The sequence below is a fragment of the Giraffa tippelskirchi genome, chromosome 14 (assembly GCF_054371585.1).
Source record: "Giraffa tippelskirchi isolate mGirTip1 chromosome 14, T2T-mGirTip1v1.2.pri, whole genome shotgun sequence".
NCBI lineage: Eukaryota > Metazoa > Chordata > Mammalia > Artiodactyla > Giraffidae > Giraffa > Giraffa tippelskirchi.
The window spans coordinates 8,340,177-8,356,418 of NC_137288.1; the positions used below are offsets into that span (position 1 = coordinate 8,340,177).

At 55.2% G+C, this 16,242-nt stretch overlaps 1 long non-coding RNA gene across 1 annotated transcript in view; it reads left to right on the forward strand.

Annotated features, from left to right (window-relative positions):
• Positions 1–9,900, forward strand: part of LOC145534170 (uncharacterized) — a 40,423-nt gene extending 30,523 nt beyond the window's left edge. The window contains exons 5-6 of the long non-coding RNA XR_014074303.1: positions 78–189; positions 7,694–9,900. This is a non-coding gene — a long non-coding RNA (uncharacterized LOC145534170). The remainder of the gene's footprint in view (positions 1–77; positions 190–7,693) is intronic.
• Positions 9,901–16,242: the final 6,342 nt, after the last annotated feature.

Here is a 16,242-nt window from a genome sequence, read left to right on the forward strand (position 1 = left end):
GGGGGAGGTCAGGCTCCAGCAGTGGGAGGGGCGTGAGGTCCGCCTGCGGCAGTTGGTGACCTTCCCGCTCCCCTCAGGGCAGAGCCGCCGGCCTGAGAATGAGGGCACTGCTGAGCCCAGGGGCTGGGATGGCCCGTTGCTGCTGTGGTCCCAGAGCTCCCCCCGAGACCTGAGGGAAACCTTCTGCCCGTGAGTCCTCTCCCGCTTGTCTGTCAGCTTGTTTGAAGCATGCTGGGTTTTCTGCCCAGCTGGCTAAGGGGAGTCCCTGGAAATGCAAGGGTGTGGGTTTTGGCAGACTTCAGGGAAGACATGCCAGATGAGCCTGGGAGACTCCAGCTTAATCTGGATTCAGGAGATATCTCTTCGGGCCAGCTAGTAATTGTAGGATAAGCCTAATGAGTCTTCACAGGATGAAGAGAGTAACGTGCCAAGGTAGCATTCGATGTCCTCATTCGAGAGGATGAAGCTGGTGCTCAGAGAAGGGGGGAACTTGGCCACAGCAAGGAGGTGTGCACCCAGACAGAACCCCCAGATCCGGCCATTGGAGCTCAGGGAGGCCACTGGTGTGGCTTGTCCCTGTGGCAGGGGCCGAGGCACGCAGCCCACCCTGATTCCTGTGGGGGCCTGACTTGGGAAGTGCCATCTGGTAGCTTTGAGACTCACCAAACCAAATTGCACTGGAGAGAGGAGGGACACCTTCCTTCATCCACCCCCCACCCCCGCCGGCTTCCCACATACCCTGACCCCTTTCTCTCGATTTCGGAGCCATTTCCAGAGTCCCGCTCATATGACCTCATTCGAAGTGCACTGTGGACGAGCTGCCATCTGCAGCTGCTACCACAGCAGCCAAGGGCTTTAGCTCCCGAGTACCTCCCTTCCTTTGGAACTTGGGGGCCCTCTACTCCCCACTTGCACACCACAGACCTTTGCTGAGGATTGTGGGGACCCTCACTCAGTTTGCAGCACGTTGTAGCCATCCCTGTCCTCCCTTGAAACTCAGCTTGTGAGCTCCTTTGGAGCAGCGTGGCCCACCTGGCTGCAACGGAAGAGACACAGCTGACAGTGAAACAACAGCTTAGATCTGAGAGCCGGAAAGCTCTGTCAAAAGGGACCTCCCTCTTCACGCCGTAGAGGCTGTAGGAGCCGCCAGGGTTTCGGAACCAGTGCTGGGGCCAAAATGACTCCACAGCTGTTTTCCTTCCTGGGGAGGGTTCTGGCTTGAGTGGGAATGGCTCAAGTCTAAGGTTCTGAAAGCCCACTGTGTGCAGATGCACGGTACACAGAGAGGAGAAGGTGGAGTCCTGCCCTGGAGGTGGTCACAGCTCACGGATGAGCCAGGCAGGCAGGCAGGCAGGGCATGAGAACACCTGAGCTGCCTTCATGAGTGAATGGTGTGGGGGCAGAGGAAGAGAAGCCGGTCTGCTCCCTCATGTGGTGCCCAGGGCAGGTTGTCCCCAGAGGAAACCCTTACGACGGTGAGGAGAATCCCTGCTGTTTCCCAAGGGGTTCCGTCGGTGCGTGTCTTCCCCGGAGCGCTCAGGCCGTCTCTAAAGTACACTGGCCATGGGCATTGCCTCTCCTTGGAACTTCCCATTTGTTTCTCTTTTTTATGGAACAGTGATTTTCTAGAGGGGTTCTGGGCCACAAGGATGTTGGGTCATTTTCTAGCCTTCTGTCATGAAGAACGCTTTCCTGGGCGTTGGGGTGGTTTGTTGTTCCAGCTCCCTTTCTTGGCTTCTTTTGGGAGCTGGTGCAACAAGACGAGCTCAGCCTCTGCCTTCTGGCTGAGATGTCACCCTTGAAACAGCAATGCCTGCCTGGAGATAATGATGGCAGTGGCCAAAAGGGCTTCGTTTGGCACATGGTATCTTGAAAGGACGTACACCGTCCTTTCAGATATCAAAGGCTAGTTCAAATGACATAAAAATGAGAACTCTCCAATGGAGTCTTACAGTAGGTGGAGAGTCCGAAAAACACTGCTTCAGTCATTTCACGGAGAGTCATTGATTGGGGACACCAAGAATATAGGAAGGAATGCACAAAGAAAAGATGAAATTGTGTTCAGGATCGGGGGAAGGGATGAACAGGGCGTGCTTGCCTTGAATCCAGGCTTTGTTGGGGGGTGGGGCATAAAGATCAAACGGGTCTGAAACTACCAAGTGGTGATGGTAACACAGTATCACCAGAGTTACACAACAGTGTTCCCAAATTGCAACAATGATGAAAAAGTTTACGAATCCCAACTTAACCAACAAAAATACAGGAAACCATACAAAAAAGAAAACATCACCAGAAAGGTGGAAACAAACCAAATGCAAAGCAGTTCAGGGGAAAGGAACTCCATGTCCCCTGGGGGCAGACCGAGTTGCCGGCGTCCACGGTGAGCAGACAGGGATGGAGGCTGCAGAGCCGACCGCTCCCCTGGACGTGGTGTTTCCGGCAAGGGCTCTGGGTGTCTGTCCAGAGCGGGGGCTCGTTCTCCCTGCAGGGGTGGGTGAGTCATCGTGGGCGTCTGGGTGTTGCGCGGGAGCCAGGGCAGGCTCTCCCTGCCGAGGCGGTGACTCCTCCTCTGCCTCGGGTTGTCCTGCCAGAGCCCGAGCAGGTACAGGTGCACGTGGAGGTGGAGGTTCTGGCTGAGGGGGTGGGACATCAGTGCCTGGGGCTGGGGGTCCTGCAGGCACGGAGATCCAATCTGCCCGGTGTGCTGGCCAGTACCCAGCTGGCCTGGTGTCTCTGCGAGGGCAAGTCTCGGTTCTCCATCTGCCCTCGGTGGATCCCTGGGTCCTGCACCTGGAGCCACCACCTCTGTAGGGACAGGTCTGGGAAGTGGAGCCTGGTTCCAGTTGGAGGTCAGTGCTAGAGCTGGGGGAGAAGCAAAGTTTGCCCACAGGCCAGCCTTGGCATGTGCGTATCCCGGGACAGAAAGCTTCCAAGAGATTCCCAAAGAATACCCAGCGTCGGATGTCTTTTGGGACTGAAGTGTGCAAGACGGGGGGCGGGGGGTGTGAGGCCAGTGCTTGCTGCAGGCCCAGCAGCAGCTTTCGGGGACTCGTCCCTGTGTAGCTCAGCACCCCGTCCCCACACACTCCCGTGCAGCAGCCCCAGCGTCCTCACCTCTGTGCTCTGGCGTGCTGGGCTCCAGGTCCTCCTGCTGCCTCAGAGGCCGGGGTTCTCGGGACTCTGGGTCGGAGCCGGGTGTGCTGAGCTCCGTGGCAGCCTCAGACTGGGCCGGCGGGTGTATCCTAGGCGGTGTCTCTGCAGCAGGCCTTCCCCGCCTCCTCTTCTCCCCCGGTGGGGCTGATGCCTCCGTGGGCACGCTCACCTGGAGCCTGCACTGGGCCTCAGGGGCGGGGGGGTGGTGCTCCGACCCCTCCCTCCGGGAGGTGGATGGGGTGTCCCCGTCCTCGGCCTCATCACGTGGGAAGCTCTGCAACGACAGTGACCGTCAGCCAGCCATGCTGGGAGTTTTCCAAGCTGGGCCTGGCCAGTGGAACCGCTGCTTCTGCCTGCTCGAACTTCTCTTCCCAGAAGGGTCAGAGACGTGTGTCTGCTCAGATCCCCACCCGGGAGGAAAGAGACCCACCTGTGGGTGTGAGGTCAGCCTGGGCGGCCGCCGCTGCCCACACACTCCCCATCGGGCCCAGCCTGCTCTCCCCTGGGGTGTGGACACAACTTGTCCGCAGGCTTCTGACCCCACATCCGCCTGGGCTTCCTTGAGGGAGACACACCCCGAGAAACCCGCATCCACACACACAGGCAAAGGACCCGGTGTTTCCGGGTGGCATGGGCGAGGTGGCCTGGCCCGGCCTGGGGCTCCCCGTGTTACCTTTCTGTTTCTCCGGGCAAACGGCCAGAGGCCTCTCGGGGGTGTCCTGAGCCAACGTCGACAGGGTGCCCACGCACACTGCCTGTGAGCTCTCCTGAGGCCCCGGCCTCTGGGCATGGGCAAACAGCAGAACATCCTGGCAGCAAGTGATCTGGCTGGGGGCTCCTCTCCGCTCTGGAGGCCTGGATACCCGGGTTGCGGGTTCTGTTGGGTTCTGTTGCCGGCAGGTGACATCATCGCCTGGGGTTCGTGCTGAGGTCCCTTCCCCAAAACTTCCCAAGGGAATCTCTGGGTTTCTGACTGCTCGACCACCCCCCTTAGGCCATGTGCAGGCACAGAGACGCCCACACAGCCCAGCCCACAGCCCTGGGGAGGCCTGGGTGCAGCCAGGGCCTGAGCTCCGAGGGCCCTGCTGCTCTCAGACCAGGCTCCTTCTTCTCATAAGTGGTGTGGCCCTGGACAAGCATATGCCCCTCAGGGTTTCCCCAGTCTCTCCATCTGCAGAGTGGGGGTCATTCTCCCATCTGCTTCCTAGGTCTGTCGGCCTACGAGCAGCTCCATGCCTTTCCACCTGGGGCCGATATCACGTGGAGCTCGTGCGCTGAGACTTCAGAAAGAAAGATTCCATCCAGGGCTGACATAGCACAGAATGGGGCAGAACGAGGCCTGGATGTGCCGTGGTACCCAGGAAAAGGCACTCCCCCTCCTGACTGTTTTGAGACCCCGCATCCAAGTTGGAGGACCGAAAGGAAGACTCGAAGGTCTCCCTCTCTTGTAGAAAAGAGTAGCCAACTTTCTGGTCCTGTTTCCATTGAGATTCTGTTCAAGTGTCCCAGCTCGGCTTCTGCGGGTGGCTGAGCTTCTAATGGCTCCCTGCGTTCTTGTCTTTTCCTCTGCAAACCTTCCGTCCTTTTCCCCCTTCTGGGGTGGATGGGCGCTGTCATTGCTTCTACCTTCGAGACAGATTGAGGAAAAGTCTGGACCATCGACTCCTTTCCTCTCTTTGGTTCCGTGTCTCTCTCTGGCTGTGTCCCTCTCTTTTCCTTTCTCAATTCCCTCTGTGTCTTCCTCTTTCTCTCTCGTGTGTGGATGGATGGATGCTAGGAATTCCACATGTATATGATTAGATGAGGGTTATGTTTTAGGGATAGGTTAGAGGGAGAGAAAGGCTTCAGGTCGGAGTTGGTCATAGGGGAAGGGTCAAGGGTGGTGGTGGTGTTTCTTGGAATCTGAGTGCTGTGCATTCTTCGTCTCTTTCCATATGAACCCCTTCTCAGATACACCACTTGGAAGGAGTCTCTCGTGTTCCGTTTCCTATCTTTTGCATTTGTGAATGCTTAGCTTCTCTGTTGTGAAGAGGTTCCATTGGATGGAAACCCATTGGTGTACTTCGTGTACCTCTTTCCCTTAATTGAAGAGACCCATTTCTACCTCCGCCCAGCAAATGGCAAGGAGACTCTGATGTTAAGGAGCCTTTGACCTACGCTTCTTTCTAGCTATCTCATGACATCAGTCTTTAGGGTGAGGTTTTTCCCCAATATTGAGGTGGTCTGAGATCCAAACCAATAGCGTTCTTCAGATGTAGCTGTCTGGGTTTCCCATGGACATTGATTGAAGAGGCTTTCTTGTTCCCATTTGGATAATCTCCCCTTCTGTGTCAGAGATGAGTTGACGATGGATGCTGGGGTTTGTTTCTGGACCCTCAACTTTATTCCATCGATCTGGATCTGTGTGTGTTGTTGTATTCCCAATAGCATACTGTCCTGCCGCTGCTGCTGCTGCTGCTAAGTCACTTCAGTCGTGTCAGACTCTGCGCGACCCCATGGCCTGCAGCCTACCAGGCTCCTCCGTCCAGGGCATTTTCCAGGCAAGAGTACTGGAGTGGGTCGCCATTGCCTTCTCCGATACTCTCCTGAGGATCCTAGTTTGGTCGTCTAATTTCCTTTCACACAACCTTGGATGTCCGTATCGGGGCCTTTTCGTCGGATTGTATTGACAATTTAGGCTCTTTTCTGTTTCCGTAACCCCTTTTGCAATTCTTTGTTCGGTGCGAAAATGCATTGGCATTTTGGGAGGAATAGCATCGAAGCTGTGGATTGCCTTGTGGGGCTGTGACATCATTTTCCCAATAGGAATTTTTCAAGCCCTGAGCACAGCTTCTCTCTCCAGTGATTGGTGTGGGCTTGATCTTCCTTCTTCCATCTCTCGCCGTTTTGTGAGAACAGGTGCATCCTTCCCTTCTGGGTTAGATGGACTCGTGGATATCACTTCAGTGCATGGCATTGTCAGTGGGGGTGATAATTCCCTTCTCATTGGAAGACTTTGCTGTGAGTATTAGAAATGCAAGTGACTTCTCTTCCCCTTCCTCCCTGTCCATCTCTCAGAGCCACCGGGAAACAGAGGCCTCATCCACGGTCACACAGGCCTGAGGGGGTGCAACTAGACTGTTGTTTCTTCAGGCCCTCAGTGCTGGACATCATCCGGGATCCTCTGTGTGTGTCTTCCTCAGTCTGGTGTCCCTTCAGACCTTTCCCTAGTTTTCACAGGCTTGTTGTGTTGGTGTTCTTTGTCTGTTTGGAGACACATCCTTGATAAGCTTTGTGTTTCCACTCATTCGTCTGGCGATGTATGACCTGTCTTTTGCTTTTGTCATGAGGTCTTTCCCACAGTAGATATCTTTGATTTTGCCAAGTCCACTGTATTCTCTGGGTTTTTTTGTGGACTGCCTTTTAGTTTTGTGTGTGAAGACTCAAAGCACGTGTCCGGTTTCTGCTCATTGTTCTTCTAGATTGGTGACAAGTTTTCACGGAAAGTTTGTCTAGGGATAAGTGGAAGTGAACTCAGTGTAAGGTGTCAAGTCTCCATCTCCATTCATGTCATCCCCTGCAGTTTCCAATTCCCTGTTCCTGAGTGGTTTTGGAGACCTTGTGGGAAGTTTGGTTGCATTGGAGTTTGCATTACCACCTTGATTCGATTCACACTGTTCTGCCGTCAGGGACACTGTCAAGGGGGAGTGAGGAGCAGCCTGCACTTCCAGCAGTGACCACACGGTGGGGCGAGTGCTGCTCTCCCCTCTGGGAGCCCCAGGCCACAGGCATCCCAGTGAGGAGCCAGCTCTGTGCTCAGCTGAAAGGAGTTAGTCTCTCAGGGGCCTCTGAGCCCTTGCCTTTGGATCACCCAGGGTGGGCATTGACTGGGACAGAAAAAATTGCCCTGAATTCCATGGACGGAAGAGCCTGGCTGTGTAGAGTTCGTGGGTTGCCGTGAATCAGACACAACTGAGGACAGAAAAATTCAATACATTAAAACACTTTTGGGGGGTGGGGGTGAGTGAAAGGGGGTGATGTGGGTTTTTTTGTCTTATATAACAGCCAAGGGAAATCTAGTTTAAACCTAAATTCACATAGACGGGAAAGGTATAGCTCTCCGTCACCGTATTAAAAAAAAAAAAAAAACTACTAAACTTTTCTGAAAGTTTATTTACTAGCTTCCTTGAGCAGTTCATGGTGAAGCATTTTTTTTTTTTTTCTGTGACATTGGCCTCATTAAAAAGTACGGTTTGCCTTTACTGGATAATTTTGTTCATTGGTTTCTTAGGGAACCTTGGTAATATTTGAGTTTCCTGGGGAGTATGGTCACATGACCTGGCCCTGGCCAATCGGTGCGTTCCACCTCCCTGGCCACTGTGATTGGCTCCGGGCTGGGGCAGTGCCCAATCGGGGCCCAGGGCCGGGCCTGACGTTGGAAGCCAGGGGAAGACGAGCTGTCGTCCTGCTGGGGTAGGGGAAGGGGTGGGGCCGGGGGAGGTCAGGCTCCAGCAGTGGGAGGGGCGCCTGCGGCAGTTGGTGACCTTCCCGCTCCCCTCAGGGCAGAGCCGCCGGCCTGAGAATGAGGGCGCTGCTGAGCCCAGGGGCTGGGATGGCCCGTTGCTGCTGTGGTCCCAGAGCTCCACCCGAGACCTGAGGGAAACCTTCTGCCCGTGAGTCCTCTCCCGCTTGTCTGTCAGCTTGTTTGAAGCATGCTGGGTTTTCTGCCCAGCTGGCTAAGGGGAGTCCCTGGAAATGCAAGGGTGTGGGTTTTGGCAGACTTCAGGGAAGACATGCCAGATGAGCCTGGGAGACTCCAGCTTAATCTGGATTCAGGAGATATCTCTTCGGGCCAGCTAGTAATTGTAGGATAAGCCTAATGAGTCTTCACAGGATGAAGAGAGTAACGTGCCAAGGTAGCATTCGATGTCCTCATTCGAGAGGATGAAGCTGGTGCTCAGAGAAGGGGGGAACTTGGCCACAGCAAGGAGGTGTGCACCCAGACAGAACCCCCAGATCCGGCCATTGGAGCTCAGGGAGGCCACTGGTGTGGCTTGTCCCTGTGGCAGGGGCCGAGGCACGCAGCCCACCCTGATTCCTGTGGGGGCCTGACTTGGGAAGTGCCATCTGGTAGCTTTGAGACTCACCAAACCAAATTGCACTGGAGAGAGGAGGGACACCTTCCTTCATCCACCCCCCACCCCCGCCGGCTTCCCACATACCCTGACCCCTTTCTCTCGATTTCGGAGCCATTTCCAGAGTCCCGCTCATATGACCTCATTCGAAGTGCACTGTGGACGAGCTGCCATCTGCAGCTGCTACCACAGCAGCCAAGGGCTTTAGCTCCCGAGTACCTCCCTTCCTTTGGAACTTGGGGGCCCTCTACTCCCCACTTGCACACCACAGACCTTTGCTGAGGATTGTGGGGACCCTCACTCAGTTTGCAGCACGTTGTAGCCATCCCTGTCCTCCCTTGAAACTCAGCTTGTGAGCTCCTTTGGAGCAGCGTGGCCCACCTGGCTGCAACGGAAGAGACACAGCTGACAGTGAAACAACAGCTTAGATCTGAGAGCCGGAAAGCTCTGTCAAAAGGGACCTCCCTCTTCACGCCGTAGAGGCTGTAGGAGCCGCCAGGGTTTCGGAACCAGTGCTGGGGCCAAAATGACTCCACAGCTGTTTTCCTTCCTGGGGAGGGTTCTGGCTTGAGTGGGAATGGCTCAAGTCTAAGGTTCTGAAAGCCCACTGTGTGCAGATGCACGGTACACAGAGAGGAGAAGGTGGAGTCCTGCCCTGGAGGTGGTCACAGCTCACGGATGAGCCAGGCAGGCAGGCAGGCAGGGCATGAGAACACCTGAGCTGCCTTCATGAGTGAATGGTGTGGGGGCAGAGGAAGAGAAGCCGGTCTGCTCCCTCATGTGGTGCCCAGGGCAGGTTGTCCCCAGAGGAAACCCTTACGACGGTGAGGAGAATCCCTGCTGTTTCCCAAGGGGTTCCGTCGGTGCGTGTCTTCCCCGGAGCGCTCAGGCCGTCTCTAAAGTACACTGGCCATGGGCATTGCCTCTCCTTGGAACTTCCCATGTGTTTCTCTTTTTTATGGAACAGTGATTTTCTAGAGGGGTTCTGGGCCACAAGGATGTTGGGTCATTTTCTAGCCTTCTGTCATGAAGAACGCTTTCCTGGGCGTTGGGGTGGTTTGTTGTTCCAGCTCCCTTTCTTGGCTTCTTTTGGGAGCTGGTGCAACAAGACGAGCTCAGCCTCTGCCTTCTGGCTGAGATGTCACCATTCAAACAGCAATGCCTGCCTGGAGATAATGATGGCAGTTGCCAAAAGGGCTTCGTTTGGCACATGGTATCTTGAAAGGACGTACACCGTCCTTTCAGATATCAAAGGCTAGTTCAAATGACATAAAAATGAGAACTCTCCAATGGAGTCTTACAGTAGGTGGAGAGTCCGAAAAACACTGCTTCAGTCATTTCACGGAGAGTCATTGATTAGGGACACCAAGAATATAGGAAGGAATGCACAAAGAAAAGATGAAATTGTGTTCAGGATCGGGGGAAGGGATGAACAGGGCGTGCTTGCCTTGAATCCAGGCTTTGTTGGGGGGTGGGGCATAAAGATCAAACGGGTCTGAAACTACCAAGTGGTGATGGTAACACAGTATCACCAGAGTTACACAACAGTGTTCCCAAATTGCAACAATGATGAAAAAGTTTACGAATCCCAACTTAACCAACAAAAATACAGGAAACCATACAAAAAAGAAAACATCACCAGAAAGGTGGAAACAAACCAAATGCAAAGCAGTTCAGGGGAAAGGAACTCCATGTCCCCTGGGGGCAGACCGAGTTGCCGGCGTCCACGGTGAGCAGACAGGGATGGAGGCTGCAGAGCCGACCGCTCCCCTGGACGTGGTGTTTCCGGCAAGGGCTCTGGGTGTCTGTCCAGAGCGGGGGCTCGTTCTCCCTGCAGGGGTGGGTGAGTCATCGTGGGCGTCTGGGTGTTGCGCGGGAGCCAGGGCAGGCTCTCCCTGCCGAGGCGGTGACTCCTCCTCTGCCTCGGGTTGTCCTGCCAGAGCCCGAGCAGGTACAGGTGCACGTGGAGGTGGAGGTTCTGGCTGAGGGGGTGGGACATCAGTGCCTGGGGCTGGGGGTCCTGCAGGCACGGAGATCCAATCTGCCCGGTGTGCTGGCCAGTACCCAGCTGGCCTGGTGTCTCTGCGAGGGCAAGTCTCGGTTCTCCATCTGCCCTCGGTGGATCCCTGGGTCCTGCACCTGGAGCCACCACCTCTGTAGGGACAGGTCTGGGAAGTGGAGCCTGGTTCCAGTTGGAGGTCAGTGCTAGAGCTGGGGGAGAAGCAAAGTTTGCCCACAGGCCAGCCTTGGCATGTGCGTATCCCGGGACAGAAAGCTTCCAAGAGATTCCCAAAGAATACCCAGCGTCGGATGTCTTTTGGGACTGAAGTGTGCAAGACGGGGGGCGGGGGGTGTGAGGCCAGTGCTTGCTGCAGGCCCAGCAGCAGCTTTCGGGGACTCGTCCCTGTGTAGCTCAGCACCCCGTCCCCACACACTCCCGTGCAGCAGCCCCAGCGTCCTCACCTCTGTGCTCTGGCGTGCTGGGCTCCAGGTCCTCCTGCTGCCTCAGAGGCCGGGGTTCTCGGGACTCTGGGTCGGAGCCGGGTGTGCTGAGCTCCGTGGCAGCCTCAGACTGGGCCGGCGGGTGTATCCTAGGCGGTGTCTCTGCAGCAGGCCTTCCCCGCCTCCTCTTCTCCCCCGGTGGGGCTGATGCCTCCGTGGGCACGCTCACCTGGAGCCTGCACTGGGCCTCAGGGGCGGGGGGGTGGTGCTCCGACCCCTCCCTCCGGGAGGTGGATGGGGTGTCCCCGTCCTCGGCCTCATCACGTGGGAAGCTCTGCAACGACAGTGACCGTCAGCCAGCCATGCTGGGAGTTTTCCAAGCTGGGCCTGGCCAGTGGAACCGCTGCTTCTGCCTGCTCGAACTTCTCTTCCCAGAAGGGTCAGAGACGTGTGTCTGCTCAGATCCCCACCCGGGAGGAAAGAGACCCACCTGTGGGTGTGAGGTCAGCCTGGGCGGCCGCCGCTGCCCGCACACTCCCCATCGGGCCCAGCCTGCTCTCCCCTGGGGTGTGGACACAACTTGTCCGCAGGCTTCTGACCCCACATCCGCCTGGGCTTCCTTGAGGGAGACACACCCCGAGAAACCCGCATCCACACACACAGGCAAAGGACCCGGTGTTTCCGGGTGGCATGGGCGAGGTGGCCTGGCCCGGCCTGGGGCTCCCCGTGTTACCTTTCTGTTTCTCCGGGCAAACGGCCAGAGGCCTCTCGGGGGTGTCCTGAGCCAACGTCGACAGGGTGCCCACGCACACTGCCTGTGAGCTCTCCTGAGGCCCCGGCCTCTGGGCATGGGCAAACAGCAGAACATCCTGGCAGCAAGTGATCTGGCTGGGGGCTCCTCTCCGCTCTGGAGGCCTGGATACCCGGGTTGCGGGTTCTGTTGGGTTCTGTTGCCGGCAGGTGACATCATCGCCTGGGGTTCGTGCTGAGGTCCCTTCCCCAAAACTTCCCAAGGGAATCTCTGGGTTTCTGACTGCTCGACCACCCCCCTTAGGCCATGTGCAGGCACAGAGACGCCCACACAGCCCAGCCCACAGCCCTGGGGAGGCCTGGGTGCAGCCAGGGCCTGAGCTCCGAGGGCCCTGCTGCTCTCAGACCAGGCTCCTTCTTCTCATAAGTGGTGTGGCCCTGGACAAGCATATGCCCCTCAGGGTTTCCCCAGTCTCTCCATCTGCAGAGTGGGGGTCATTCTCCCATCTGCTTCCTAGGTCTGTCGGCCTACGAGCAGCTCCATGCCTTTCCACCTGGGGCCGATATCACGTGGAGCTCGTGCGCTGAGACTTCAGAAAGAAAGATTCCATCCAGGGCTGACATAGCACAGAATGGGGCAGAACGAGGCCTGGATGTGCCGTGGTACCCAGGAAAAGGCACTCCCCCTCCTGACTGTTTTGAGACCCCGCATCCAAGTTGGAGGACCGAAAGGAAGACTCGAAGGTCTCCCTCTCTTGTAGAAAAGAGTAGCCAACTTTCTGGTCCTCTGTTTCCATTGAGATTCTGTTCAAGTGTCCCAGCTCGGCTTCTGCGGGTGGCTGAGCTTCTAATGGCTCCCTGCGTTCTTGTCTTTTCCTCTGCAAACCTTCCGTCCTTTTCCCCCTTCTGGGGTGGATGGGCGCTGTCATTGCTTCTACCTTCGAGACAGATTGAGGAAAAGTCTGGACCATCGACTCCTTTCCTCTCTTTGGTTCCGTGTCTCTCTCTGGCTGTGTCCCTCTCTTTTCCTTTCTCAATTCCCTCTGTGTCTTCCTCTTTCTCTCTCGTGTGTGAATGGATGGATGCTAGGAATTCCACATGTATATGATTAGATGAGGGTTATGTTTTAGGGATAGGTTAGAGGGAGAGAAAGGCTTCAGGTCGGAGTTGGTCATAGGGGAAGGGTCAAGGGTGGTGGTGGTGTTTCTTGGAATCTGAGTGCTGTGCATTCTTCGTCTCTTTCCATATGAACCCCTTCTCAGATACACCACTTGGAAGGAGTCTCTCGTGTTCCGTTTCCTATCTTTTGCATTTGTGAATGCTTAGCTTCTCTGTTGTGAAGAGGTTCCATTGGATGGAAACCCATTGGTGTACTTCGTGTACCTCTTTCCCTTAATTGAAGAGACCCATTTCTACCTCCGCCCAGCAAATGGCAAGGAGACTCTGATGTTAAGGAGCCTTTGACCTACGCTTCTTTCTAGCTATCTCATGACATCAGTCTTTAGGGTGAGGTTTTTCCCCAATATTGAGGTGGTCTGAGATCCAAACCAATAGCGTTCTTCAGGTGTAGCTGTCTGGGTTTCCCATGGACATTGATTGAAGAGGCTTTCTTGTTCCCATTTGGATAATCTCCCCTTCTGTGTCAGAGATGAGTTGACGATGGATGCTGGGGTTTGTTTCTGGACCCTCAACTTTATTCCATCGATCTGGATCTGTGTGTGTTGTTGTATTCCCAATAGCATACTGTCCTGCCGCTGCTGCTGCTGCTGCTAAGTCACTTCAGTCGTGTCAGACTCTGCGCGACCCCATGGCCTGCAGCCTACCAGGCTCCTCCGTCCAGGGCATTTTCCAGGCAAGAGTACTGGAGTGGGTCGCCATTGCCTTCTCCGATACTCTCCTGAGGATCCTAGTTTGGTCGTCTAATTTCCTTTCACACAACCTTGGATGTCCGTATCGGGGCCTTTTCGTCGGATTGTATTGACAATTTAGGCTCTTTTCTGTTTCCGTAACCCCTTTTGCAATTCTTTGTTCGGTGCGAAAATGCATTGGCATTTTGGGAGGAATAGCATCGAAGCTGTGGATTGCCTTGTGGGGCTGTGACATCATTTTCCCAATAGGAATTTTTCAAGCCCTGAGCACAGCTTCTCTCTCCAGTGATTGGTGTGGGCTTGATCTTCCTTCTTCCATCTCTCGCCGTTTTGTGAGAACAGGTGCATCCTTCCCTTCTGGGTTAGATGGACTCGTGGATATCACTTCAGTGCATGGCATTGTCAGTGGGGGTGATAATTCCCTTCTCATTGGAAGACTTTGCTGTGAGTATTAGAAATGCAAGTGACTTCTCTTCCCCTTCCTCCCTGTCCATCTCTCAGAGCCACCGGGAAACAGAGGCCTCATCCACGGTCACACAGGCCTGAGGGGGTGCAACTAGACTGTTGTTTCTTCAGGCCCTCAGTGCTGGACATCATCCGGGATCCTCTGTGTGTGTCTTCCTCAGTCTGGTGTCCCTTCAGACCTTTCCCTAGTTTTCACAGGCTTGTTGTGTTGGTGTTCTTTGTCTGTTTGGAGACGCATCCTTGATAAGCTTTGTGTTTCCACTCATTCGTCTGGCGATGTATGACCTGTCTTTTGCTTTTGTCATGAGGTCTTTCCCACAGTAGATATCTTTGATTTTGCCAAGTCCACTGTATTCTCTGGGTTTTTTTGTGGACTGCCTTTTAGTTTTGTGTGTGAAGACTCAAAGCACGTGTCCGGTTTCTGCTCATTGTTCTTCTAGATTGGTGACAAGTTTTCACGGAAAGTTTGTCTAGGGATAAGTGGAAGTGAACTCGGTGTAAGGTGTCAAGTCTCCATCTCCATTCATGTCATCCCCTGCAGTTTCCAATTCCCTGTTCCTGAGTGGTTTTGGAGACCTTGTGGGGAGTTTGGTTGCATTGGAGTTTGCATTACCACCTTGATTCGATTCACACTGTTCTGCCGTCAGGGACACTGTCAAGGGGGAGTGAGGAGCAGCCTGCACTTCCAGCAGTGACCACACGGTGGGGCGAGTGCTGCTCTCCCCTCTGGGAGCCCCAGGCCACAGGCATCCCAGTGAGGAGCCAGCTCTGTGCTCAGCTGAAAGGAGTTAGTCTCTCAGGGGCCTCTGAGCCCTTGCCTTTGGATCACCCAGGGTGGGCATTGACTGGGACAGAAAAAATTGCCCTGAATTCCATGGACGGAAGAGCCTGGCTGTGTAGAGTTCGTGGGTTGCCGTGAATCAGACACAACTGAGGACAGAAAAATTCAATACATTAAAACACTTTTGGGGGGTGGGGGTGAGTGAAAGGGGGTGATGTGGGTTTTTTTCTCTTATATAACAGCCAAGGGAAATCTAGTTTAAACCTAAATTCACATAGACGGGAAAGGTATAGCTCTCCGTCACCCTATTAAAAAAAAAAAAAAAAACTACTAAACTTTTCTGAAAGTTTATTTACTAGCTTCCTTGAGCAGTTCATGGTGAAGCTTTTTTTTTTTTTTTTTTTCTGTGACATTGGCCTCATTAAAAAGTACGGTTTGCCTTTACTGGATAATTTTGTTCATTGGTTTCTTAGGGAACCTTGGTAATATTTGAGTTTCCTGGGGAGTATGGTCACATGACCTGGCCCTGGCCAATCGGTGCGTTCCACCTCCCTGGCCACTGTGATTAGCTCCGGGCTGGGGCAGTGCCCAATCGGGGCCCAGGGCCGGGCCTGACGTTGGAAGCCAGGGGAAGACGAGCTGTCGTCCTGCTGGGGTAGGGGAAGGGGTGGGGCCGGGGGAGGTCAGGCTCCAGCAGTGGGAGGGGCGTGAGGTCCGCCTGCGGCAGTTGGTGACCTTCCCGCTCCCCTCAGGGCAGAGCCGCCGGCCTGAGAATGAGGGCGCTGCTGAGCCCAGGGGCTGGGATGGCCCGTTGCTGCTGTGGTCCCAGAGCTCCACCCGAGACCTGAGGGAAACCTTCTGCCCGTGAGTCCTCTCCCGCTTGTCTGTCAGCTTGTTTGAAGCATGCTGGGTTTTCTGCCCAGCTGGCTAAGGGGAGTCCCTGGAAATGCAAGGGTGTGGGTTTTGGCAGACTTCAGGGAAGACATGCCAGATGAGCCTGGGAGACTCCAGCTTAATCTGGATTCAGGAGATATCTCTTCGGGCCAGCTAGTAATTGTAGGATAAGCCTAATGAGTCTTCACAGGATGAAGAGAGTAACGTGCCAAGGTAGCATTCGATGTCCTCATTCGAGAGGATGAAGCTGGTGCTCAGAGAAGGGGGGAACTTGGCCACAGCAAGGAGGTGTGCACCCAGACAGAACCCCCAGATCCGGCCATTGGAGCTCAGGGAGGCCACTGGTGTGGCTTGTCCCTGTGGCAGGGGCCGAGGCACGCAGCCCACCCTGATTCCTGTGGGGGCCTGACTTGGGAAGTGCCATCTGGTAGCTTTGAGACTCACCAAACCAAATTGCACTGGAGAGAGGAGGGACACCTTCCTTCATCCACCCCCCACCCCCGCCGGCTTCCCACATACCCTGACCCCTTTCTCTCGATTTCGGAGCCATTTCCAGAGTCCCGCTCATATGACCTCATTCGAAGTGCACTGTGGACGAGCTGCCATCTGCAGCTGCTACCACAGCAGCCAAGGGCTTTAGCTCCCGAGTACCTCCCTTCCTTTGGAACTTGGGGGCCCTCTACTCCCCACTTGCACACCACAGACCTTTGCTGAGGATTGTGGGGACCCTCACTCAGTTTGCAGCACGTTGTAGCCATCCCTGTCCTCCCTTGAA